Consider the following 27,786-nt stretch of genomic DNA (forward strand, 5'->3'; position numbering starts at 1 on the left):
GTCTCCATATGCAGGTGAATGTATGTTACATATGTGTATATATCCACATACGTGTGTGTGTGTGTCCACATACGTGTGTGTGTGTGTGTGTGTGTGTATTCTTTGCATTTAGCGTGGTTGATAACCATGCCTTCCCAGGTAAGGAAATCAGGATTTCGAAATCAGTACCACCACATTATTTGCACTTCGTGGACTGATTAGATGTTTGTTCTGCCTTCACCTGTGCCACAAGAGAAGCCCTAATACGTAGCAGCCAAAGCAGAAGTGAGTTTACAAAATACACTTGCCCATTTCTATCTGGATCCTCACCTGAAAATCAGTAATGTCTCAGCTACCACCTCATGGTAAATACCAGCCAGAAAGGTGACCCAACCAGACATCATTATATTAATATGGTTTTCAATGCACGTGAGTCTATAAGGACCATGAAAACCAAATATAGCCTAAACTTCTTTGGGATCTTGAGTAGCCACATATATATACATACATTCCGTTGACTCAAAGAATGTATGTATGTTTATGTGTATATGCGTATGTGTGTAACTATATCACTTTGCTGTTCAGCAGAAGGTAACACAACATTGTCAATCAACTATACATCAATTGAAAAAAAAGAAAATACCAAAAATAACAATCATAATGAGTGCTGTGATGACTTCAGTTTTCAGGAAGTAAACTGAGATACTTGGTACAATTCTACTCTTCACTAAAGTAAGAGGCAAGTAGGATATAAAAAAAGACCACAGTTTTTCTTTGAGGTTTTCCTACCATTCTATCAAGTAAATCTGATTTTCCATTTTATACAAGTCTGGAAAACATCATTTACATATACTACAAGTTAGGTTGTACTCCTTGAGTTGTCCAATTTTATGAAACTAGATAAACTTATCTAATCTGGGGCAAATGGAATACATTCATCAATCCACAAACAATATATTTATGACATGAGTTTATTCATTCATTAATTCAGTTCTTAGAAATGCCTGATGCAGTGGTGATGCTGAATGCCAAATCACTGTTTATCCTTGCCATGGTTTCACATCTATTACAGAAAACAAAATCAGGAACCATGTCGGAGTTTTCATTTATTTCTGGTTTCTTTTTCTTTTGTGATGTGATGCTGCACATTTCCAACAGGAATCTTTATAGTTCTGCATTGAAAAATAATATTCCATTTAATTTATTGTAGGTTAGACCTGGCAAAAAGAAAGAGCACGAGGCCAGCTGGCTGACTAGCTACTCTTTGATGCAGGGTCTCTTGGGGATTCGATACCTGGATGACGCTAACACAGACCAGTGTTTAGCTTTGCTGTTGCTAAAATCCAATCAGTTCACCCCAAGTATGATCAAACTCTGGGGAGATGATTTGGACTGGAAAAACTCACAAGAAATGGGCATGCAAACCAGAGTATCAATTTATTTGCATGGTTGACATACTTAGAAGGGTAAGTATCATTGATCAGAATAATGCACTAAGGAAACTGAATTAGAGATGAAATGGTGGCTTGTGTGCTCAGACTTAGAATAATAGTTAAGAACTCTCAAAAAGTATTCCATCAGGCTAAACTCGTTGCTAAAGTAATATTTTTAAATATCTTTATTGAAGTATAATTAACATACCATACAATTCACCCTTTTAAAGTGTATAACTGAACGTTTTGAGTGTATTCACCGCTATCTAATTTTAGAATATTTCCATCACCTCAAAAAGAAATCCCATACCCATTACCAGTCATTCCCCATCCTCTCCTCACCACAGCCCTACATCCTGAGGCAAAAATTAATCTACTTTCTGTCTCTATAGATTTGCATATCCTGGACATTTTGTATCAGTGGTATGCTACAATATATGGTGTTTTGTGACTGGCTTATTTCACCAAGCATGTTTTCTAGGTTTATCCATGCTGTAACAGGTGTCAATACCTTGTTACTTTTTATTTATAAATAAAATTATATTTTATAGATACAATGTCATGTATCCATTATCAATTGATGAATATTTGGGTTGTTACTATTTTTTGGTTACTATGAATAATGCTGCCATGAACATTCATATGTAAGTTATACTTAGGATGGAATTGCTGGCTCCTATAACTCTGTTTAACTTTGGGAGGGAGCTGATGAACTCTTTTCCAAAGGAGCCTCGCCATAGTTAATTCCCACTGGCAAGCCCAAGCATTCCAACTTCTCCACACCCTCAGGCGCACTTACTATTTTACTATTTTCCATTGTTTGTAAAGGGATATCCTAATGAGTGTGAGACAGTAAGTATCCCATTGAGGTTTTGATTTGCATTTCCCTAATGGCTAATGATACTGAACTCTTTTGATGTGCTTGTTTATTTACCATTTGTATATCTCATTTGGAGAAATATCTGTTTAGATCCCTTTCCCATTTTTAACTGAAGTATTATGAATATTTCATTCTTTTTACGGACAAGTAATATGATATGGATATATTTTATGTATCATTTATCAGTCGATGGACATTGTTGAATAATTTTTCTATTTTTATGGAGAATGTGTGTGATCTCTGAAGGACGCAGAAACAGGAAAGTGTGTACTATGGAAACTAATTTGGTTATGGGCCTGACTCAGAAAAAAAGTAATAGTACCTGAAAGAACATGGCAAGTTTTATTACATACAACTAATATCTTTAAGGCAGGGGATGAGGGTGGAGCAGCCTTGAGCAAGGCAGCAAGTCTCTAGATAGTGGTTATAGTTGAAGCCACATGCCACTGTATTTTCTTTCTGGGAGGTCCATATAATTTGGAGCTGAAATTTACCCAATTACTGGACAAAGTGCGCCTAGGTACCATTAGCCCATTGCCCTTGGAGGAAGAGAACTGGCAAGGGCTAAGAAGTGTCAGAGCCTAAAGCAGGCTGACATGCCCAGAGATGAAGCATTACTGAGAAACCAGGCAGACGTAGGACCATATCAACCAGGAGAAGATGGTGGAGAAGAGAGGTGAAGATTGATTGTCATCGCAGACCTGGTGGCTCAGAGCCCGTGTCAGTCATTTCATATTCAATGGGGACATTCACCGAATTATTCCCACATTCCATCACCTGGAGAGTGAGAGTCATGCCTGTCTCAGTCAGATTTGGCTTTGGAACTGAAAAGCTTGAGCATATATGGTTAAAAAAAAAAAAAAAAAAAAAAAGCCTGAGGTCTGTAGCAACATGGAGCAAGGGAGAGGCAGGAACTTACAAATCTCTGCAATGAAAAAATACATTCACACTAGCTTATCTATCTGTCTATCAATCATCTATGATTTTTCTCATTAGAAGAAAGTGCTAACTCCTCTTTTGATCCTTTCTTCCAACATTGAACAGATTTCAGAAACTTTGGCCTAATATCAAAGCAAATGATTGTGTTTAGGTGCCAAATTTTATGGGAAAGAAAGAACCTTTAAACTCCAGAGTCATCCTCAATCTGTCAAGTAGGCTCTGCTATGAGAACCCTACTGAGGGAACAGCAGGGTTTTGGCTCTTATCGAATGCTAACCCTGGGTCGAGTACTAATTGGTAGAATGTCATGCCCCAATCCCTTTTCATATGAACTGTTATTGCTATCTTTCTCTCACTATCCCTCCCCAATACTATGTATTTATATTTACATAAGTTAACTGGGAATATGAACTTTCAACTCACTCAACAGTTTTTATTAGTTACATCCCTGTCCTTTTCCCAATGTTACACCTTGAACATGTTGAGTGAACTAACTCTGGAGACCCCTTGCTGTTTTGGTCAATGGTATTTTTGATAAGAGACTCAGAATACACTGTAATCTCATTTCTAATTATTTATCAATGGTTAACCAATTTTTTTTTCATATTTACTATATGCTAGGTACCATGCCAAGTGCCACACATAAACCAAGAAAAAAAAATCCTGTCCTCAAAGAAATTAAAGTCTAGGAATGGTGGTGAGGAGAAAAACAAATACACAGGCAATGAAATACCAAGTAATGAACAGGTAGGTGCTTTAGGAACACAAAGGAGAAGTACTTAACCCAATCCCAGAGTCTCAGATAGCCTTTTGAGAGGAAATGGCTTTACTGAGACTTGAAAAATGTATTTGGTGGGGGGAGAGCATTAGCCCAAAAAAGGGGGGACAGACATGGGGCAGGAAATGATGCTAGAGGGAACAACCTACAAGAAATCGCTTCATACATTTAAGGGAATATTCAATAGTCAATCAGATTCTCTGTTGAAGAAGCTTGAATGTAAGTTGTGCAGGAAAAAAAAAAAAGAGTAATTCAAGTAATAGCAATATAAGTGTAAAAACAGAAAGAAACAAAGTTACAAGGTCCTTGAAGGCTTCAGAAAATGAAGCATCAGCAGATGGCTGCTTCTAAAGGAAGAGTGTGACCAGGTCACCAGAGAGCTTTTTGTTGGACCATAAGTTTCACTGTTGATCACTGGATCTGTGGCTCTATTCTGAGCAATACATGAAGCCTTTCTGTGCAGCTGTTGTAAGAGCCCCAAAGCAATTCTTCTGCTGCAGGAGACAAGCCCACCTTGAAAACGATCGAGCAATGTAACATTCATGGTGGAACTAGAATGCAAGGATGGCTGCAGGTAGTGGTTTAAATTATGTCACCAGAAATAGAAATCCATCTCTTTCTCTCCATCTCCCAACTCCACATTCCTTTCCTTCATCTTCATGTCTCCTTCATGCAAGCAGTCCCCACTAGCAGCCCCAGCTTTACATTTTACTGGTCAGAGACCTCATCTTTCCCAAGAGTTCTAGCAATAGTCTGGGTCTTGCACCATCCAAGAACCAGTCACTCCAGCCAGGGACAGGTGGTTCTAGGTCATATGTTCACCCCAAGTCAAGTCCTAATCACACGGACTGTGGCGTGGTTCCTTAGTGGAAAACTGAGATGCAGTCATCAGCAAGGGGTAAATGGAAGCTAAGAAGGCAGAAACAGCAGTTCTCTTTCATAAATGGGTCCCTGTGTATCCTTACCTCTTTATGTCTTTCTAAAAACCTGTTAGTAGCTGCTGTCAACCATGCACATTTTTGATTTTTTTGTTTGGATTTTTTTTTCCTCCTCATAGCCTAGAAGTTCCTGGCAAAAATAATCATTTGAAAAAAGGTCCTTTCTGAAATAGATTTTTACATGTATGACGTGTGATGTTTAAATAGAAGGTGATGGTTTATCTGTAAGAGTATATGGCTAAAATGGCTCAATATAAAGACCAAACACTGCCACACTGCACACCCATGAAGGCAATGTAGGCACCACCACAACTTTCAGAGCCTAAAGTAAATTAGGCCTCCTCCCCATCTTAAAGTTAGCTGCACATCTTTTGTTATAAAAGGATCATTCCAGCCCTTTTCTGACTTTAATTAAATGGAGTAATAAATTTCAAAATGCCTGGCACAACACCTGGAGCAGAGTAAGGCCTTTTAAAAGTTGAGTTGGGCTAAAATTCTACAAATGTTAACAATCAATAGGCAACGTGCCAAGTTTGACAACAGAAAATAATATGATACAAAGATTTGGTCCTCATGGAACTCAGGGCTTATTAAAGGAGAAAAACAAAGACCACAAATGATGGTACAGTGTATCAGCTACAATAAAGATTGATACCAGGTAGAGACAAATCACAGAGGAGGAAGTAATTAAATATGGGAACGGGTGGTTTGGGCAAGGGTTTCTGGAGGAGGTGATGGATACGCTAGATTTTGCCAGATGAAAAGAAATTTGATAAGTGGCTCTAGGAAAGGGCATTTCAGGAGGCGGGTGAAAGGAGGGCACGAAATCAAAGCACAGTCGCAGTGTTGTAGAACAGAATACTAGGGTGTTTTACAAACTCCAACTGCAGGAATAGAAAATGTGAGCAAGAAGAGATGACACTGGTGTGACAAGCAGATATTTGAGTGTCTCTTATCCAATCAACTGAACAAGCCTATCTTAAAAATATTTCAGATGATGAGAATCTAAACCTTCGGCAATAGGGCATTGATTTAATACAAAGTAGAATACCAAGCATGACAAAACTGATGTTGTAGAAGCCTAACAGGTCAACACTACACATGACAAAAATGATGCTGTGTATTGATTTCACATACAGTAGAATACTAAATTTGTCAAAAATGATGATCAGAGACATGGAGAGGGAAGGAGAAGGAGGGAAGAAGGAAGAAAGGAAAGAAGGAGAAGAGAAAGAAAGAGGAAGGAAGAGAGGGAGGAAGGGAGAGAGAGGAGAGAGGAAGGGAGGAAGGAAGAATAGGAGGAGGAGAATAGGTAGGCGGCTGAGGCTTGACCTAGTCTTTCAGAAAAACAAAAGGAGTCAGATAACATCAAAATGGACCTTAATGTGAGTCTTCAGAATTTCTATACTTCTGTACTTTCTCTTGAAAGTCACAGCTACAGGATAATCCTAGAGCCTACAGTCCTTCTCTTTTAATAACAAAAACTCAGACTTGATTGTGGCACCAGAAAATCATAGCAAGCTTGTTCCTCCTGGCTGGGTGCTCACGTTCACAGCCTCCCTGAGTAAATCTACTGACTGAATTCCAGCCAATGATTTATGAATAGGAGAGTGAGTTCTGGAAACCCCCCCCCTTTTTTTTTCCCCTTCCATGAAAAGAAGCAGTTCCCTTTTTCACTGAAATCATTTTCTTCCTATTGCAGAGGAGAGAAAAACATTTTTTAGCTCTGTCCTCTGAGGTTCTTTAACTAGAAGCCTTCAAACTAGACAGTCAAAAGATTAATAAGAGAAAAAGAAACAGTTTATTGACATGTACAGCAGTCCCAGATGCAGAAGAAACTCAGTGATGAGCAACTCAAAAGAGTGGACTTGTGTAGCATCTTCACAAAGAACAATAAATTTGTATACAAATGACAAGACAAGCAAGAAGGACTTTAGGCTTTTAGAGGAAACAAACTAGGGCAAGGCAAATACATAGGGGGAACCCAATGGAAAACAAGGTTATTTTAATAAGATTTGTTTGCAGACTTATCTTGGTGCTGACTTTCTGTCTTCCTCATGGCCTTCAAACTGCCCCAGGAGGGGGACTGAGGGTAAGCCCCATTTTTTCAGAAGTTTCTGCTTTCACTCAGATAAGGGAAACTCCATTCGGCTTCTTTCTGCATCTGTTGAGTCTCGTTTGCCTCCAGCTCAAAATAATCCTTATGCCAAAGTGACATCTTTTGTGGTGGCATATTTGGAACCCCTCCACTGTCTTGAATGTCATTTATAAGGATGTGACTTCTTTAAAGCAATGGCAGCCAACTTGTGACCATGCAGTGATTAAAGTCTATTTAGAATCCAGTATTGGACTGAATGCATGGATACTTAAAAAAATTTAAAAAAAAAGCATAGATGCGATAGTTTCTGAGCCCCCAAAAGCTTAGTACAAAGTGTCAAGCTATGTGCATGTGACTTAACCAGAGAACAATTACAAAACAACTTACGGTATGACTCAGTGCCAGCTAATGCACTGTGCCGGCAGCCCTCCAGCCTTTACTGTTGCAAACTCCTTCCCGCCAGTGCTTCTTGCTCATCCAGCTAAACAGATGAAAAATTTTTCAGAAAGATGGGACGTTCAGAGTAGATTCTGGTCTCAAATTCTTATATATTTAAAATAGAGTGCTGCTCCTGTTTAAACACCTCTAAGAGCCTTGGCTCGGAAAGAAAACAGACTATCCAAAAAAGCACTGGGATGGACAGGGGGCTTTAGTCTTGGTAAAGGCGCATGACAGCTGTGGCACATCACAAAATTGGTTCAGACATCTGGGATTTTGATTCCTGATTTATAAATTGAGGGTAATGATTCTGTCAGCTCACTGAGCCCTGAATAAGTGGTATATACTGTTTTAGGTGATAGGGCTTTGGCAGTGAAGGAAGACAAAAAAAAAGTCCTTGCCTTCATAGATAGTAGACATACAAGAGACAAATATATATCATGAGGTGGTAGGAAGTCTGATGGAAAAACATAAAGCAGGGCACGGGGCACAGACGAGTGCCAGGTCAGGGAGAGGCACTGCTATTTTACAGAGAGTAGTTGATGAGAGGCTTGCATTTCTTTTCCTACCTAGTGTGTGTATGTGTGTGTAAGCACGGTGGTGGCCTGCTTCTCGGGGGGCAGAGGGGAATAATAACTGAATATCCGTAAAAAGCGCTTGGTAAATTACTTGGCACTCTGTGAACAGAGGCATTATTACCGTTATTACTGCAAGTGAAGTCTAACCTCCATAGCTTAACACTCAGGATCCTTTGCAACATAACCTTCTAACTTATCTTTCCAGTTTGGTCTCCAACTTCCCACCTAACCTCCAGGGAAAACTTTCACTTTATCTAATTCACTTGGCAATTCATCAAGTACCGTCTCCCATTGCTTCACCTGTTGTTGGTTTAAACCCTTGGTATCATTTTCTAGAAATTCTGTGTCCCTAGTGAAATGTTAAACTCGGGTAGGTCAGAGCCTTTTTTTTTTCAGTGCCTTGAGGTGTTAAAAAATAGGAGGTGACTTTGCTTGACATGCTAGTTTAAGGTTTATCATCACTCTGATAGTTACCAGGCTTTGAAATTTGGTCGTACACTCAATTTTGGATGAGTTTTGAATGGCCCTATTCCTCCTCGAAACAGCCTAACTTTGAGAAGTAGAATTTTCAGAAAATTCTGCATTGCCAAAATGAGCCTTTAACTATGGTTAGAGTTCCCCTAAGGATTATCTCAGTGCCTTCAGACCAATAAACATCTCCTAATCCATGTGTTCTTTTCATGGCCACAATCCTAGGCATCAGCATGGCTTTTTCAGGGTCTTGGGGTATTTCTTGCCAATACCTATTTGTTATTGTCTCTTAGATGATTTTCAAGTGTATATTTCCAGGGGAAAAAATGTCCCAGCAGTCTGAGAAACCAACAGAGGAGAAGGATGAGTAAAATATAGTAGAAACCTAAGATATGTGACATTTTGGTAGATGTAGTGACCCTGCCCAAATATCTACCTCCTAAGCCCTGGGACCTAAGAATGTGTTACCTGGTATTGCAAAAGAGCCTTTTCAGATGTGACTAAATGAAGGATTCTGAAAAGGGGAGATTATTCTGGGTTATTTGGAAATCTGAACCGCAGCAATGCTAGGTCCCCCTGCGCTGGGCTGGAGATCGAACCTGTGCCTTTGTAGTGACCAGAATCACAGCAACTGGATTCTTAACCCACTGCACCACAGCGGGAACTCCCCAGGAGTCTTTATAAGAGGGATGCAGAAGGGTCAGAATCAGCGTAGAAGCGAGAAACAGAGGTCTGAGGATGCGATCAAAAGCCAAGGAAGGCAGGCTGTCTCCAGAAGCTGGATGAGAATTGGAAGGAACAGATTCTTCCCTCAGAGCTTCCAGAAGGACCGCATAGCCCTGATGACCCTATGATCTTAGCCCTGTCAAACCTATTTTTATTGTAGGCTTTGGACCTCCAAAACGATAACATAATCAATTTGTGTTGCATCAAGCCGCTAAGTCTGTAGATAGCTTGTCTCCTAGCAGAAGGAAATATTCAGTGGTAGAATCAAAACAGCCCTGAGCCAGAGAGCTGGCACAATCTAGCCCCCATGACATGTTTCCTTATTGGGTCATCTCAGAAAAATCACTCTACCGCCCTTTCCTTTCCAGTGAAAGCAGCGTTATGAAGACAGATAAAATTACTCCCGTAAGCACTTTGTTAAAACGTTCTATGTATACAAATATTAGATGTAGAAATTTGACCTGAGGTTTTCTTAACAAGGGTGAGGACTGGAATGAAACCATCCACACGTAAATATTATAGCATCACTACCCTGGTAACAAATGTGTTATTTCAGAAATGGTAACAGCGGCCTATGGCAGGGATGGCCACCCGGCAAACGTGTCACAAACTTCGCCCTACCAACCAAATCGGATGTGGCTAATGGACTGAAAAACTCTTTGCCCAAGAGCCGCAGAGACCTGGCCTTAGAATCCTTCTTAACCCACCTTTAGGAAGTTGCTGTCAATCACCTAGAGCTGCAGGACAGAAGCAACTTATGAAAAATCCCTGACCTAGTGGTTTAATCCATTTGATCCCTTGGCCAGCAGCATGGGCACCCCCTGTGAGCTTGTTAGTAATCCAGCTCCTCAGGTCTACTCCTGGCCTACTGAATCAGAATCTGCATTTTAACAAGATCCCCAAGGGATTCCCATGTGCCGGAGAAGAGCTGTGACAGTATTCTGAGTCCCAGCTGGGCAGGTTACTACGGTGTGACCTCGAGCAAAGTGTCTAAATCATGGACGCCTCCGGTTTCCTTATCAATAAAGTGGAGGTTAACACCCACCTCACCGAGTCGTGAAGAGAATCACAGAGGCTGCATACAAGGCATTTCGCACAGTGCCTGCCAGCAAATACGCCGTGAATGTGACTTCTTTTCATTGCATCGTTTGCTCCGTCTCCAGCTGCTAACCATACTACACATCCATTCAGTGTTGCTGGAGCCGCTTGGAGTGGACGCTTCCCAAAGCCATCCACGCCCAGGAGAGGGGAGTAGGGGGTGGGGTTGGGGGGAAGACGGGAACCACTGTCAGCTGTGCCACCCCCAAATACGCAGGGGACTGTGCATCTTGCAACCCCTAGGAAACGTCGGGTGGTCTCCCTGCTTTCAGATCTTCCGTGCACGTGGCTTTATTAGAAACCGTCGGCGGAGGCTGGAGTCTAGACACAGCCAGAGAGTCTGGTGACCTGGGGGAGGAGCAAGGGCCAGAATTCCTGCCGAGCCGCTCTCGGCCCCAGCCCGCTCCCCTTCCTAACTTTCCACCTGCTGTGGGTCTCCTTGCAGCCGAACCCCAAGCCGCCAGCCCCTGCCCAGTCTCGCCCTGACCGCGGCTGCCGCAACCCGGTCCCCCGGGACAGGAAGGCTGGGCGGGGGCGCGGCGGGGGCGGAGCTCGGCGTCCTGCTGCTGCCGCTGCCGCCGCCGCCGCTGCCGCTGCTGCCGCCGCCGCTGCTGCCAACGCCGCGGCTGCCACCGCCTGCGCTCCTGCCGCCCCTTCCTCGGATGCTCCGGCGGGGCAGCGCTGCCCTGCGAGGACAGATGGGTGCAGCCCGGGCCTGATGGGTGAGCTGTCGAGCACGTGAGCTCCCACCTCCAATTCGGCTCGGCGCCCGGCGGCGGCGGCGGCGGCGGCGGCGGGCGGCGGCGGCGGCGGCCCCGCGGTGGGGGCGGCCCCCGCGGTCTCCGCCCGGCTCCTGCGCGCCGCCTCTGCTCTTTGCATAGTAATTTCAGTTCCTGCTGGCACCCAGCTCGCTCCCGGAACAGGTCTGCAGAGGACCTCCGCTCCCGAGCCCGCCTGAGCCGGCGGCGTGGCGACGAGAGCCGCTGCCTGGGATATGCGACGGGGAGCCCCCGCCACAGCGCAGGCAGGGGTCCCGCCGCGCCGGGGAGAGCCGGGCGACCGCAGGTAGGCGACCGGCAGCCACGGGAGGAGACGCCCCCCGCGCCACCTCTGCCCGGCGTCCAGCCCTGGGGAACCGGAGCCGCGGCGTTGTGCTCGGTGCCGATGGGGACTGGATTTGGTTCCGCATTTTGCCTGCCGGGTGATCCCTTTTGCCTGTTGCTCTCCTCCCCGTCCCACCCTGAGCTCCAGGAGGGGCAGTCTCTCTGGCAGGTGATGAATTCGGCAAGGTCATTGCTCCCTTAGGCTCTGGCTTTGGAGGTAAATGGGAGAAGACGCCTGCTGTTCTTGTTCCTGGGTTGGGGAGATTTATAATCAATCAGGTCTGCACACCGAATACCCAAAGAGGTGCGGGGCGCGGGGAGGTGGGGGGGAGGCAATACTACACAGGCGTTTTTCTCATTTTCCTACACTTATTCCCTTTCAGGTCAGGATGCTAGCGTTATATACAGTCTATATGTGTTTGTGCCTGTGTGTGTGTGCACATGGTTTTCATAGAGACAGTTTTTCTTGAGATAGGCGGAGAGAGAAGGGCGGGCAGAGGTGGATAAAGAGAAATCATTGTAGAGAGCTGTTCAGTATCTAGAGGTGAACTTTGGAACCACATTAAATCAGGGTAGAGACTAGAGGCTGTAAACGGTTCTTTGGAGATGGATTTAAGAAATCACTGAACACTGTCAACCAGAGCACCCAACCGATCTTCATGCCAACCAGGCAGATCTACAAGATACAGGCAAAATTTCAGACGCAACAATGGCCAGTGAAAGGGGGGTGGGTGGGGAAAGCGAGGTCTTAGACACTGGAAACTGGATTTTGAATGGTGGGAAGGCAGCAAAGCCCTGTTAGGTTTGAAGGGCTTGGGGAGGGGGGGGCATTGGGAAAAATCCCGTCTTGGGGTGTAAGTGGTTCAAGGTTAAAATGATGTGAATGTCCAGAAAGCAGCATAGGCGGTGGGGAGAAGGCAAGGGTTTGGAGGGGGATGGGAGAACCCGCGCTAGGAATCTCCCCACCAAGCCACCCCTTTGTATTAAGGTATCTTCTTCCTGTTGAAAAGTCATACCTTGGCTATGCTCCATCTAAATATTTTTCATGACATATTTGTTAAAGATCCACTGGACCATGTTTTTGCAAGGAATCTGGGTCATGGTGGACTGGAAGAAACTGAAGTGTTTACAACACCAGCAAGATTTCGAGAGAGTTGATTAAGGCTTTAGCTTCATGAAATATTTACACATCTCTTGCGTGGGCTTTTGTTTGCTCTTGTTGGTGCTGCTGCAAATTTTACTTTGATAATGCTTTGAGTATGCTTCTCCCAAATGTGCTTATTTTCCAGTTAGAGACTATTCTTTCTTTCCCATTGTGCTCACCATTGGCCTGCCCCGAGTAACAACTGTGGGAATCAAGATACATGAGTCACAGCATAAAGAAGGAACTCGTCTCAGTGGCTAGCAGGGGATGGCAGGAGTTGGCATTGGAGAATATTGTTTTGAGATAGAATCACGGAGAACATTTTCCAAGCTTTTTCAGGCTTTAGTGGGGGGAATAGGTTGTTGATTCATAAACAGAAAGTAAAAAATGGCAAATCTAGCTGTTATATCATTGGAATTTATTTTGGAAACAGTGCAAAGGAACTCAAAGAGATCCTTGTAGGGTGCGTTTTGGAGGGGTGAGATTTCACCTAATCACTAACTAGACTTTTATAAAAATAATGAAGGCAAAATCACAAGTACATGGCTTCAGATGCCAAACAGGTTTGAGTCTTGATACGAATCAGAGCCACCTCAGTAGGAGGTCAGGGTTGGTTCCAACAAGCAGTTTTTAAATCTGGGTTTTTTTGGGGGGGTTTTTTGTTGTTTTTTTTGTTTGTTTGTTTGTTTTTTGGTCTCCCTACACTAGTCCAATACACTGAATTATTCGTCCCTTCAATATATCCTTGGTCATGCAATGAACTTGGAAGAATGTGTTAGGCGCAGCTATCCTTCACTTGTATGAATTTCTGGTCACAAAATCTGCAGCCTTTAGGCAAGCCCTAAAATACCGGTCAGAGAATCACAAAATCACAAAAGCTTCCAGGCCAGATCACACTTGAGCTTTTTTAGGGGCAGCTCTTTATGCACTGGCTTATTGATTCATTTACACCTTCAACATATTTTATCCTGAACTTGACATAGTCCTTGACTGAGGAATAGGAGAGTCTCAGCCTGCAAACCTTGGGAGGCAGCGGGGACCAGCTAGGTAAGTGGCAGGCTCAGGAGCACACAGAGTGCTGCGGAAGCCTGGTTGTGGGGCAGGAGAGGACCAGGACAGTTCCCAGGGACCCTGAAGGGTGAGGAACCCGGCTGGTGAAGAGGAGAGAGAAGGGCATTCCTGGGGTAGCAACCAACATACGCAGAGGCCCGGGAAGAACAAGTAGCTCTGGGTGGTTGAAAAACTATGAGGATGAAGGGAAACTATGAGGAAAGATGGGGTGAAGAAGGAAGAGGAAGAATCCTCAAACCCAAGTCCAGAAGTCCTGTTACCTCATCTGGTCCGTAGACCATTTGATCCCGATAAGTTAGGTAAATACATTCGTACTGAGGGTTTTTGTTGTTCCCATGAGCTGGGTTTAGCCCCGTTTCTATCTTTCCCATATGTATCTAAATTTACAGTAGCCTGATGAAAAAGGAGATGTGTCCTTGAGAAAGTCTGAATTCTCTGTGCCTCAGTGCCTTCATCCACAAAAGGTCGACCACCTCTGCTGCATATTGTGAAAATAAGAGAGAATGCAGATTTGAGTTTTATAGAAATGCAGGAAATCTTAGTTTATGACAGCAGGGCTCAGGGCAAAAGAATGAAAACGACTCTACACCCCAAGCATTGAATTGTCCCAGACGACTTCCAAAGGCAAAAAAAATAAAGTAACTCAGGGAAAGTAAGAGCCCAAGACCACAGATCATTATAAATTCAATTTTTAAGTGCGGGAAATACAGACAGACATCCCAGAGTAATCAATACGTGCCCTCCAAGAACTGGTCACAACCCACTGTGAAGTCAGTTTACTGGGTCTTGGAGCATTTTTATTCTTCTTTTTTTTTTCTCTCTCTCTTTTTACAGCTGCATCTACAGCACATGGAAGTTCCCAGGCAGGGATCAAATCAATCAGAGCTGTGGCTGCAGCCTACACCACAGCTACGGCCACACCGGATCCTCAACCTATGTGCTAAGCCACATGGGAACTCCAGCATTTTTATTCTTAAGAAGCAAAATAAGAGTAAAATAGAAGGTGAAGTAAGCATTGTTCTTAGAACTTTTAAATATGTATTTACATGTATAAACACTGTGGATTATGATAAAACATATATCCTTAGTATGCATCATGTTTCAAAAAGTCCAAAAGCTGCTACTTTAAGTGTTACATAGAAGAGCTGATTTCACTTTGCAAGACTCTGAGGGTCAGCAAGCGACCTAATACACAAGCATTTATGCCATATTCCGAAGAGCAAAACGGTCTTGAGAAAGGCAAGACGTGGTAATTTACCAGGAACTTCCATGGCAGCAAAATCAGAGGAGAGGGAGATCCTTGGGGAATGAATTCATCCAAAAAACGTGCAAAGTGGAGGTGAACCTTGAGCTCGTCCACCAAAGATGGATAGATCTGGGTGGGCAGTGACAAAGGGATGGGGCATAGGAGGAGGAAGGCAGGAGGGAGGTGGGGAAATGTGAGGCTTATTAAAGAATATTTAGGGAGTTCCTGTCTTGGCTCAGTGGTTAACGAATCCGATGCGGAACCATGAGGTGGCAGGTTCAATCCTTGGCCTTGCTCAGTGGGTTAAGGATCTGGCGTTGCCGTGAGCTGTGGTATAGGTTGCAGACACGACTCAGATCTGGCATTGTTGTGGCTCTGGCGTAGGCTGGCAGTTACAGCTCCAATTGGACCCCTAGCCTGGGAACCTCCAAGTGCCACGGAAGCGGCCCTAGAAAAGACATTAAAAAAAGAAAAAAAAAAAAGAGTATTTAGAAAAGCAAAAATGAATATCAAGTTGGGAGAAGAGGGTTATAGCAGAATCTGGGTTTAGACTAAAATATGACCCCCAAATTGTTCTTTATTGCCTATGATTTCTTTTCCTAATCCTGCTACTGGAAGAGAATCTAGGCAGAAGAATCTGTCCTTAATCTGTATTTTCCTGCACCTTTTTCATTCTTTTGCAATAAGGTACTGGCTAAGCCTTGTTCCAAATGAATGGAATGGTTGAACTCTTGAAATTACGCCACACTGTAGCACGATTATTTCATTTCTCAGAACACAAGTATAGTCACTGGCCCCAGAGGGATCAAGTGATTGTCGTAAAATGGAGCAAACCCCTTCCATTGTCTTCAGCACGTGTCCTTTCTCGAGTGCCTTGTGGGTGGGAGGCCCTGTGCGGGGCGCTGGCAGCTCTGTGATGGTGAATCGGCCCGCTTGGTCTTCAGAACGCACAAAAGGAAGCGTAGAATCTGCCGGGTGTTCTTTTTCAGTTGCTCTCTGACTTGTCCATCTTTTTAGCTAAATAGATAAATGTTTCTATGCATTTTGAGACATTAACCTCAGAGGACTTTGCTGTAGCTGCAGCCTTCTTTTGAGGAGATAAAAATCAGAGAAGAAAGTCTTTACTCGTGTTTCTGAAAACTTTGGGTGGGCTTTTTTCAGCTCTATCTTTCCTGTGCAATAAAGCAACGGTAGGGTGTTGACATCCTCTTGAATAAAGCTGTACCTTTAACCAGAAGAATCTGTGCCCATATAGAAATTCATGGGCTTCAATTAGTTGATTTGGAAGGCAGTCAAATATGGAAATTCACTTTTCTTATGAAGATGTCCTGGACTCCTCTTTAGCTTCTCTCTTCCACATCAGAATGTTTAGATTAGTGATAATCTAGCTTTTTTGCCTGAGTCAAGTCTGGAATAATAAAAACATGTGGAGGCTGCTTTTGCATTGAAAAGACATCTGTTGAATTTTATGGGGGAAAATGTATATAGACACCCTTGCAATTCAGACGACTTGCTGTTTTGAATGCCAGTGAGAAGAATTTGCACTGCTCTTTATCTGGACATATTGGAGTTGGCAGCATAGTAGCAGCTTTCTAACTGTTCCTGTCTGTAATCAGACTATCCGCTTTATTGTGAAGCATCACTGAGCACCCAAGTTTTTATTTCCGGTCAGTAATAACTGACCCTTAGCTGGAAGGTTAAATGCTATGACCTGTGAAATCTGAATCCGAATCCACAGGTAGAGAGCTTAGAAATCTATTTCCTATGATGGTCCACAAAGGGTTCCAAACACCAGGCTTGGACACCATTGTTCAGTCTTGTCTATTTACAAGGAAGTAAAAAGATTACAGGTAAGGAGTTCCGTCGTGGCTCAGCGGAAACGTATCCGACTAGGAACCATGAGGATGCGGGTTCGATCCCTGGCCTCGCTCAGTGGGTTAAGGATCTGGTGTTGCCACGAGCTGTGGTGTAGGTCACAGACGAGGCTCGGATCCCGCATTGCTGTGGCTGTGGTGTAGGCTGGCAGCTCTAGCTCCGATTGGACCCCCTAGCCTGGGAACCTCCGTATGCCTTAAAAAGCAAAAAATAAAATAAATAAAATAAAATACAGTCCCAAACATGTTAATAAATTATCCGAAATCACTGTTAGAACTGGGGGGGAGGAAAAAAAAGCTAGACCTCCTCTTTCTAATTCTCCACTAAGGGTAGGAGGAACAGGACCCAAAGTGAGGACCTGAAGGGCTCCTGAGGGTGAGGGAAAGACATCAAATTACCCCTGCAGCCCTTTCTCCAAAACTAAGAGTCACCGCGGTGAGCCTTTCTAAATAACAACACAGGGATCTCTGTCCCCGGGGTCTGTTGTGATAGAAAAATTGTGGGGATCAGCTGTGTGATCTGAGGCCAGGCGCTTTCTTGGCCTTACACACCCAGATTCAGTTTTAAAAGGCGACTTTCTTAGGTCCTAAACCGGGCAGATAACCAAGCCATCTCTAGGATGACTGCTTTAGTCACTAATCGCAGCCTGTGACACTCGCAGAACCAAGCAGACCCTGAAAAAAAAAAAAAAAAAAAAAAAAACCTTGAGGCTAGAGAGTAACATCCACAAAGTCACAAGCCCCTCTAGGGACCTCAGTGCTGTTGCTAATTCAGTAATGGACAGCTGGACAGGGAGCTCCAGAGCGCCTTAAAAAATCACATTTGCATCTACTAATTTTCTGGAGGGAAAGAAGGTGCAGAGTCCTTTTTTTAAGCCTGAATTGCAAATGGTCCAACAAAGTGAGAGATCTAGTTTAAAGGGAATCAGCAAGATGTTTTGGGGGGATAAACAGTTTCTTGATTGTTTTCCCAGGATATTGATTTCTAAAGAGACTCCAATTCAAATAACCTTATTGTGTCTATGGAAGACTCTCTTTATAACGAAGAACTTGGGGTAAATGAAATGCTTGAGGAAGCTCAGTGTTTGCTTTCAGTATATTTTCTGAGTAATCAGCATCTTTTCATTTCAATTCTTGTTGACAATTTTCCTAAAATCTAATAGCCTCTGCCTGCGAGTCTGCCTTAATAAGGACAATATGGCAAATATCATCAGGATTCAGAATTTTGCATCGCCTCTGGGTTTTTATTCTGAATTACAGCCGTGTAGGACAGGACTGCTGAATAGAATATAGAATGTTTAAACTGTTTTTCTTTTTTTTTTTTTCCCACTCTGATGGGAATATGCTTTCTCATGAAATTCCTCACTTTTTAAAATTGATTGGTCAAAATTACACAAGATATTTGATTCATTGTGGGTTTCACTTTGTTGGACTTTGGTCTTTGCCTTTGCCATGACTTCATTTTGGAATGCTCATGTCTTCATCCGAAATTAGTTTCTCAATCCCCACCAAACACGGTTTAGACTGCAATTATTTCAGCAAGCTCTCCATGCTTTTTTAGACCTGTTTCGAACTACTGTTTTATACGTAGCGTGAATTTTTAATTTCTCCTTTTGTTGTTCTCTAAGCATGCCTTTCTTTGAATCCTATAAATTATTTGTCCTTAAAATACACAGGCAAAAATAAAATGACCAGAATTTTAACGCTAATGAGAATTTTAATCAGAGCTAAGGTTAGGAACTGGATTCCCCTGCATTCTTGAATGAGTAAAAAAAAAAATTGCTTCAAACAAGTGGGTGTGGAGGATCAGTCTTGTTTTGAAATTGAACAAATTCTGACAGCAGTCAGAGAGCAGCTGTCTGTCAATGTCAGGGTCAGGGTCTAGACTCCGATGAAGGAGTGAAAACACCTATGCACTCTGCTTTCATAGGGGGATGATTCTTATCTACATATGCGTATTCTCAGAGCAGAAGACTGCTTGACCTTGAGTACCTGGTGTGTTTCACTGAAACTGCCAGGACAGCCTTAAGGATGTCTGTTTCAGATCAGAGATTGAAAACCCGCCCTCCGTGGGCCCAGCGGGAAGATCATGTTCTATTTGGCCTGCGGGTATTTATTTTTAATTAAGCCCATATTTAAAAATCAGAAGATCTATTTTTAAAAATGAAACACCAGGGTTCCTGTTGTGGCTCAGAGGAAACGAATCTGACTAGCATCCATGAGAACGGAGGTTCAATCCCTGGCTTCACTCTGTGGGTTGGGGATCCAGTGTTGCCATGAGCCATGGTATAAGTCATAGACATGGCTCAGATCTGGTGTTGCTGTGGCTGTGGCGTAGGCTGATGGCTACAGCTCCAATTCAACCCCTCACCTGGAACTCTCCATATGCCTTGGGTGCAGCTCTAAAAAAAAGACAATATAAAAATAAAATAAAATAAAATTTAATTTAAATAAAATAAGAAACACCAACCCACATTCCCTAAGCTGGGAATAACTGGAGTTGAATAACTGTACATGGTATCTCTCTTTATTATATTTTAGTCCCACTAACCCCTATTGTCTCTCTGACACTGAGACTATATTTATATAAGTCCCTTGTACCAACAGCTTCCCTTTTTGTGTTAGCTCTCTTGAAGCTATAGATGTTGAGCTGTGGAGGCCGAACTAGATGGATCCTAAGTACTGCTAGGCTCCCCAGGGCTCTGAGTGTATTCATGAAATTGCTGCGCCTCTACAAAGTAGAGACATTGTCATGAAATTAACTCCCAGAAACTTTTATGAGACTCTAAACAGTGTCTAACATCAAAATACATAGATTCTCTGAAAGGTTAATGAATACACACTGAGTTGACCTGGTCCATCAATAAGAGAATAGTGGAGAGTGGAAATTGTTGGCTAGCTTGCTATTTATTTATTTTTTTAATTTTTTAAATTTTTTGTCTTTTTGCCATTTCTTGGGCCATTCCTGTGGCATATGGAGTTTCCCAGGCTAGGGGTCCAATCGGAGCTGTAGCTGTCAGCCTACACCACAGCTCACAGCAACGCCAGATCCTTAACCCACTGAGCAAGGGCAGGGATCGAACCCGCAACCTCATGGTTCCTAGTCAGATTCATTAACCACTGAGCCACGACAGGAGCTCCTAGCTTGCTTTTTACTGTACCACACGTTGCAAAAATAAAAATAAATAAAACGTTTGAACAATATTTATGTATTCTCTGACCACAAGTTTACACTGGATTGCTTTATGTATTTTTAAATGCACCATATCTTTACTCTATGTACACCGCCTTCTGTAGACAGTACACTTGCAAAGCCTCCTGAAAGCCGAAAGCATATCTCAAGCTTTCAATGGATGGTGCATGCTATTTGGTAGGCCTGGCCTGGAGAATAAACCATCTGGACTGGTTTAAACCCACATCCCCGTGTGTAGCTGTGTCGGTGCAACGGAGGAAAGCCCCGCCAAGGATGGGCGTCAGCTGTGCTTCCAACCCTTGCATGTGGCCAACCGGATCCCTGCGTGGGTCTGGCCACTTGATTGTGCAGAACTGCTCTGTTAATAAGGCTGCAAATGAGCGGACTCTGTCAGGGTGGATTTCTTAGTGTCGGAAAGAAAGACAAATGCCTTTGGGGGACAACAAGACGGAAAGCGCGGGCAGACCTCTTAAGTAGAAAAAGCCCTTGCCACCCAGTTCTCTGAAATCTCTCCTACTTTCTCAACCCCGGCTGCCACACTCCTTTCCTCATCATACTTCACAGCCTGCCGCCCCCACGTGGTGCCTCCCACCCGGCTTCTAAAAACATCCTCGCACCTAATTATTAATCCTAAAGTGCCGGTGCTCCAGCAGCTTCACTCCAAGAAGACAGCGCTGAGAATAGTATCAATGGAAGCCAACAAGGGACACAGTGCTCCGTGGACGCCGTGCTTGCTTGGGACAGAGTGTCTTTCCTTAGCAGGTGTCATGTCACCTGAAATGTAGTCATCACGTACAAAAGACCAGAGGTGTTCAGATTCTTTATGGATAAAGTTAAGGTTTTTTTCCCTTAGTGATTTTCAAGAAACTTAAATTTAGTTACACTTAAATTTAGTTACACTGAAACTTTAATGCTCTCTTATGAAACTATTCTTCTATTCCCCTGGTGCTTATTTTCATGCTTAAAATTACAGTGATGGGTTTTTAAAGATGATCCCTCTGGGGTTTGTGGCTTTTGAGTGGTGAGTCCAGCTCTCAGGAAGAGATGATCAAAGTTAATAAGCTGAGAGTTCCCGCCGTGGCTTAGCGGTAACAGAGCTGACTAGGATCCATGAGGACATAAGTTCACTCCCTGGCCCTACTCAGGGGGTTAAGGATCTGCCATCACCGTGAGTTGTGGTATAGGTCACAGACATGGCTCAGACCTGGCATTGCTGTGGCTGTGGTGTAGGCTGGCAGCTGTAGCTCCAATTTGACCTCTAGCCTTGAACCTCCGTATGCCTCAAGTGTGGCCCTAAAAAGACAAAAAAAAAAAAAAAAAAAAAAGTTAATAAGCCAGCTGGACTGGGTTGAGGTCACATTGGTACTTCTGCTTTTGTATTTTTGTTGTTGTTGTTGTTTTTTTTTTTGTTTTTTGTCTTTTTGCTTTTGTAAATCAATGAAAAACGTTCCTCAAACTGGAAACAGGAATTTATTTAGGAGATGAAGTACAGAATGTGGGAGGAGGCTTTGCCAAGGACTCTGATTTAAGTAAGATAGATGCTTGGATTATTTAATAAGTTAGTGTTGAGTTCTTTATATGTTAGACCCTCTGTTATGTGCTAGGGATTCAAAGTTGAATAAAACACAGTCTGGGGGAGGAAGCAACTAGGAGGATGGGAATATCATACACACACTAGTATATAAAATAAATCATTAATAAGAACCGACTGTATAGCACAGGGAAATTACTCAATAGTTCGTAATAATCCATATGGGAAAAAAAGCATGGATATATGTATAACTGATTCACTTTGCTGTACACCTGAAACTAATACAACATTATAAGTCAACGATACACCCATAATTTTGTTTTAAGTAGCCGGAATGCTCAAATAATTCCCAGACTAGTGGGCTAGATAAACTCGTTCATAAATAGGGCTCTGCAAAGTTACAAGAGGCTCCTTTCCTGGTTCGGATCTCCGGGATTTCCCCCAGCAGCCTAATAACCAGGCTGCTTTCTGGGTCCCAACCAAGCCCCCCTGTGCCTCCCTCTTCCTTCCTTAGGCCCTAGTGAGTCAGCTCAATTTCCGTCCGTCTTCACGGCTTCGCCACCTGCTCGCCCACCTGGGTTCCTTTTTTTCCAACATGAAAACCAGAAGAGGTCTTTCCCACACTATGCTTCCTTCATGCCATGGAAATAAAGACAATAAGTCCAAAGGTGTCGAACAACTTTTTTCTGCTAAAAATAACGAAGACACAGAGGGTAGCAAGGGTGACCAAGACGGGACAGATAGAAGATGAAGAAATTGTCTCAGTTTCTGCTCGTGACGAGTCTGGACACACTAGGAAGGTCCCTCCCCACAAGGATGACAGAAACACAACGTAACTGCATCTCCTCTTTTTTCCCTTCTTTTTTTTTTTTTTTGTCTTTTTGTCTTTTTTTTGTTGTTGTTGTTGTTGTTGCTATTTCTTGGGCCCCTCCTGCGGCATATGGAGGTTCCCAGGCTAGGGGTTGAATCGGAGCTGTAGCCACCGGCCTACGCCAGAGCCACAGCAACGCGGGATCCGAGCCGCGTCTGCAACCTACACCACAGCTCACGGCAACGCCGGATCGTTAACCCACTGAGCAAGGGCAGGGACCGAACCCGCAACCTCATGGTTCCTAGTCGGATTCGTTAACCACTGCTCCACGACGGGAACTCCTTTTTTCCCTTCTATTCCAGAAAACATTCACACAAACAAGCGAGATGCATGAAAGTGAAATTATTATAGGGATGGCTTTATTATTGAGATTAGCATAGCTGATATTAGAGAAAACCGCTCTAAATTATTTTTTTCATAAATCACTTGCTGTCATGGGTACTTTATCATCGCCCATAAATGGTTTGTGATACACTGGTGTGTTATTAGACAGTCTAAAGGTCATGGTTTTAGATAATTGCTTAGACTCTCAGGATCACCTCCACGCTGGGGGGCACGATCTGACTCAAGTCAGATCGTTATTGAGTAATGGACCCATTGCAGGGCACTGAAAATACCCAGCTGTTTTCCCAGCTGCTCCTCGAAATGCCACACGCTCCAGCTAGCTCTGTTCCCTGCCGTGGTGCTTACCACTTTCCCCTAGCTCTCCTCTCCAGAGTTAGGACCCTGGAAGTTCAAGTGGGCATTTATGTCTCTGCAGACCTGGGGAATGATTCTGTCTCTGTGTATTTACGCTTCCTCAGAAGAGAACGTCCCAGCCAGGCTGCCCAGAGGTGGTGGCGCAGGGAGAAGGGGGAGGGTACCTGGATTACAGAGCTAAAGATGATGCTTGGAAGAGAATCGAGAGACCAACCTGGCACAGGAGGGAAGAAGAAGTGAAGTGGGGTAAACGGGCACAAGAAACCAAAAGACTCACTCGGGCCACGTTGCCACCCGGGTTCTTGGGCAGGAGAGAACCAAGGGCCTTTCTCTTTATCCGTCTATGTTCCAGTGCAAGGAAATGGGACACAGAGCGTGTATAGATCCGCCTAAGTAATGACCTCTGATTCTTCCAAAGCTTCATTCTTGAGGCTTCTCTGCTAGCAGCATGGGCTAAACTCATTTCTCATTTCAACAAATCTATGAGGTTTGTACTACGATTCTCCCCATTTCAGAGAGGAGGAGGCAGATGAAATAACTTGCCCAAAGTCCTCCAGGTAGTAATCGACAGGGCTGAGAATCCGGAGCTGTCTAACTTCAAAGGCCACACACCCCTTTCCCATTGTGCTGCAGACACTGCCGTGTATGAACCTTATTCATATTAACGCTACAGACACTGGGTCAAAAGATGAGGACCAGGCAGGATTTTGCAGACTGCTTTTTGCTCGCTCAGATTTCATGGGGTGCTCTTTCAAAAGCAAATGCGAGTGGTTCTAAATCAGTGGTAAGTCACCCTTTAAAGCAAACAGGGTGAGTCCAAGGACAAACATTTTAGGTTAAACCTTTACACACCTTTGTATAGGTGGTAAAATTGGAAAACAAAACGTTTTTATCAAACTATCCAGGTGACACACATGTTCTGCAAACAACGCGTCTTTGTTTCCGGAAAGAAAAACCAGATGCATTTCACATTCACGTGCACAGCACGTGCCTTGAACGAGAAAGAAAACCAGGCATGTGTCTATGTGGAGCTTTACCTGTGGACTTTGAACCTGGCAGCTATTTATAGAACTAGTGTATCCGTGATTGATGTTTTAATCATAGACACTCATTTACTTATGAAATGAGCAATTCCTTATTAGAGCTGGCAGCTAACGATTCTAGTTGCAAATTGAACGCTGCACAAAAGGCATCCTGTGGACAGGAGGCCCACTGGGAACAAGTTCCTTCTTAAAACTCTATTTCTAATAAACTAGGGGTGCTTGACAGGAGTATGGCTATACCTATATTTATCCTTTTTTTTTTTTTTTTGTCTTTTTGCTATTTCTTTGGGCTGCTCCCGCAGCATATGGAGGTTCCCAGGCTAGGGGTCGAATCGGAGCTATAGCCACTGGCCTACGCCAGAGCCACAGCAACGCGGGATCCGAGCCGAGTCTGCAACCTACACCACAGCTCATGGCAACGCCGGATCCTTAACCCACTGAGCAAGGGCAGGGACCGAACCCGCAACCTCATGGTTCCTAGTCAGATTTGTTAACCACTGCGCCACAACGGGAACTCCTATTTATCCATTTTTAACCTGAAAATCCACTAATTGTTCTAAAGTCATGAGTTCTTAGAGTTCCCGTCATGGCTCCGTGGTTAATGAACCCTACTAGTATCCCTGGGGATGCAGTTTTGATCCCTGGCCTCACTCGGTGGGTTAAGGATCCAGCATTACCCTGAGCTGTGATGTAGGTCACAGATGTGGCTGGGATCCAGTGTTGCTATGGCTGTGGTGTAGGCTGGTAGCTACAGCTCAGATTGGACCCCTAGCCTGGGAACCTCCATGTGCTGCAGGTGTGGCCCTCAAAAGACAAAAGACAAAAACATAAAATAAAATAAAAATAAAGTCATGAGTTCTGCCTTAATTTCTTTTAAGTAATAAGCAACTGATTTTTTTCCGAGTTAAAAAAAAAAGTAAAAACAAAACAAAAACCCAAGTCCGCTACAGGCACTAGTCTTATGACTGGACTCTTATCATCAACCTGCAATGTCTTACCACCTTGCACTGTTTCAAAATCCAGTCTTTGTTTCAGGAGGTGGCACAGTTGAATGCACTGCTTTTCAAAGTGCAAGCGATTTTCATCACTGACCCGTGAGATGATCTTAGGCAGTATACAGATTTACCTTGAATTTATGAATCTATTTTAATACAAAATACTTAGAATAATTCTAAAGTATATATTTAAAAATATGCTATCACTGGCACATCAAGCCTGTGATTTTACAGATATCATTTCTTAAGGCAGGTTCATATTTTTAACTGCTGCCCCAGTTACAGAAAACTGAATGGAAAATATTAAGTAAAAAGAGTTTAGGGAGTTTCCGTTGTGGCTCAGCAGAAACGAAGCTGATTAGTATCCATGAGGACGCAGTTTCAATTCCTGCCTCGCTCAGTGGGTTGAGGATCTGGCATTGCCATGAACTGTGGTGTAGGTTGCAGACACGGCTCTGATCTGGCGTTGCTGTGGCTGTGGTCTAGGCCAGCGACTACAGCTCCGATTCAACCTCTAGCCTGGGAACCTCCATATGCCACGGGTGCTGCCCTAAAAAACAAAACAAAACAATTTAGATAAGAAGTACCCAAGGCAAAAAAAGTCATGAAAGAGGTACGCAGATGTCACACTCTTCTGTGTCACAAGTGGCACAGGAAACCATGTCACTGCCCAAGGGTATCTCAGGTTTACTCTAGAAATGAGAAGGCTGGTTCAGAAATCCCTAAGTTCAATTCTGATCCCACACCCAATTTTTTTTTTAACGGTCTTGCATTTTTTTCTTTATTCTTGGGTCTGTTGTCTGCATTTTAGGTCTCGTCGGCCTTCTCTGGAACGGACAGATAGCCTTTTTGTCTCCTCTCCTCCATCACCACTAAGCAGTCATGCATTCATTCATTCATTTACATGCCTGCTCATGAAACAAACCTTCTGTGGAGAACTGACACACAAGCTAATGTGAGCATCAGGAAAGCCACAGACTTCTATACCCCTGACTTTCAATGAGTAGACATGGCTGCGATTCCCATTGCAGCTAAAGCTCTTGAGAGCCCTGGCCTTCCTCTATAAGCTTTTCTTTGTACTTCCAGAACGACTCAGATCCTCAGTGGAAAGTCCCTTCATTGATAACAACACATCATCAAGGCTCATGTTACAAATTGAAAACGTGTTGTGCAAATCCTGCGTGGGTTTATACATGACAATGGACAAAGAGGACTTCCTGTCTGTCATAGCTAGAATGGTCTAATGTTTGGGCCACTTTGAACACAAAGAAGAAAAAAACAGTACTTTCATGATTTTTGAGTAAGAGGGTCATGCATTTGGTCCGTTAAGACATCTCTACAGGTCTCAGTGAAATAAGGAATTTTAACACATCCGTGTTTTGTCTTGCTTTTTTAAATGCAGCTACTTGGGGGAGGATTTGAGTTTCAGTGGTATTTATTGTTTTTCTATATAATTGACACCTAACCCAGGGTTACGGTGTAACTATCACTAAGGCTATTTTTCTGTGGGAACGTGCCCTTGAGAAACACAGCAAATCTGTCGTAAAGCACCTGTTGAGGAGAAACAGTCACAGCCACTGTGCAATATCAGTCAAGCTCCTTGAGGCTGGCCAGGCATCATAAGATTTTCCTATAATGGTAAAAAGGATATAGCTGTGGTTTCCTGCTGGAGTTTCTATATAATAGTGAGAAAAGCATCGGAGGATGCAGTTGGTTGTGGTTGTTTGCTCATGCACTGCTGCCCTTTTCTTCTTTGTGAAAAACAGGAAGCTGAAATGCATTCGCTACTCAGTTCAATTGATGTGTCCTAAGGACTTACCTGTGTGCAGCTACGGGAGGATGGAAAGACGGAAAATATACCCCTGCTTTTAAAGACCGTACAATCTTAATACGGAGATAAAGTGAAGAGGCTGAAGTGCTTGGGGCGGTATTGCGCTATGTTCAGGGACCATACATTGTGATTAAATTGATTAATTGCAATTCCTTTCAAAATATAAACATTTATGTTTTATCACAGTAGGCATGACTTTCTAAGTGTCATGTTAAAACATATTGGGAAGAAATAGAAAGAGTGGTTTTTAACTCTAGTAATTGCACCGCAGTTCAAATTAATTTGTTAGTTTTTCTAGGTTCTCTGGTGATGCACCAAACTCCTAATTCCCCCACCTGGTAGTTTTGAGGGGAATTAGGCAAGCGAGCATATTCTAAGTCCCTTTATCAAAAACAAGGTAAAATAAAATGATGTTCTTAGGCTTAATAAATCAGTAATATTGCATCTGACACGATCATAAATTTAAAAAAATAAAGCCATGCACAAAAAGAATTATCTGTAAGCAAGTATGTATTCTAAATAGAAATAATTTTTTTGGAGTGCACATCGTGGCTCAGCGGAAACAAATCTGACTAGCATCCGTGGGGACGCAGGTTTGATCCCTGGCCTTGCTCAGTGGGTTAAAGATCTGGTGTTGCTGTGGTGCAGGTTGCAGACACGGCTCAGATCCCATGTTGCTGTGGCTGTGGTGAAGGGCAGCGGCTACAGCTCTGATTCAACCCCTAGCCTGTGAACCTCCATATGCGGATGTGGCCCTAAAAAGACAAAAGAAAAAAAAAAGAATTTTTTTCTTTTTATGGCCGCACCTGCAGCATATGGAAGTTCCTAA

At 43.4% G+C, this 27,786-nt stretch overlaps 1 non-coding gene across 1 annotated transcript; it reads right to left on the reverse strand.

The window, feature by feature from the left end:
* Positions 941-10,923, reverse strand: LOC106504771. The gene is made up of 3 exons (XR_002346870.1): positions 10,304-10,923; positions 7,433-7,526; positions 941-1,151 (listed from the first exon to the last, which is right to left on the reverse strand). It is a non-coding gene; the product is annotated as an uncharacterized LOC106504771 (transcript).

Source organism: Sus scrofa, chromosome 8 (genome assembly GCF_000003025.6).
Source record: "Sus scrofa isolate TJ Tabasco breed Duroc chromosome 8, Sscrofa11.1, whole genome shotgun sequence".
Classification (NCBI taxonomy): domain Eukaryota; kingdom Metazoa; phylum Chordata; class Mammalia; order Artiodactyla; family Suidae; genus Sus; species Sus scrofa.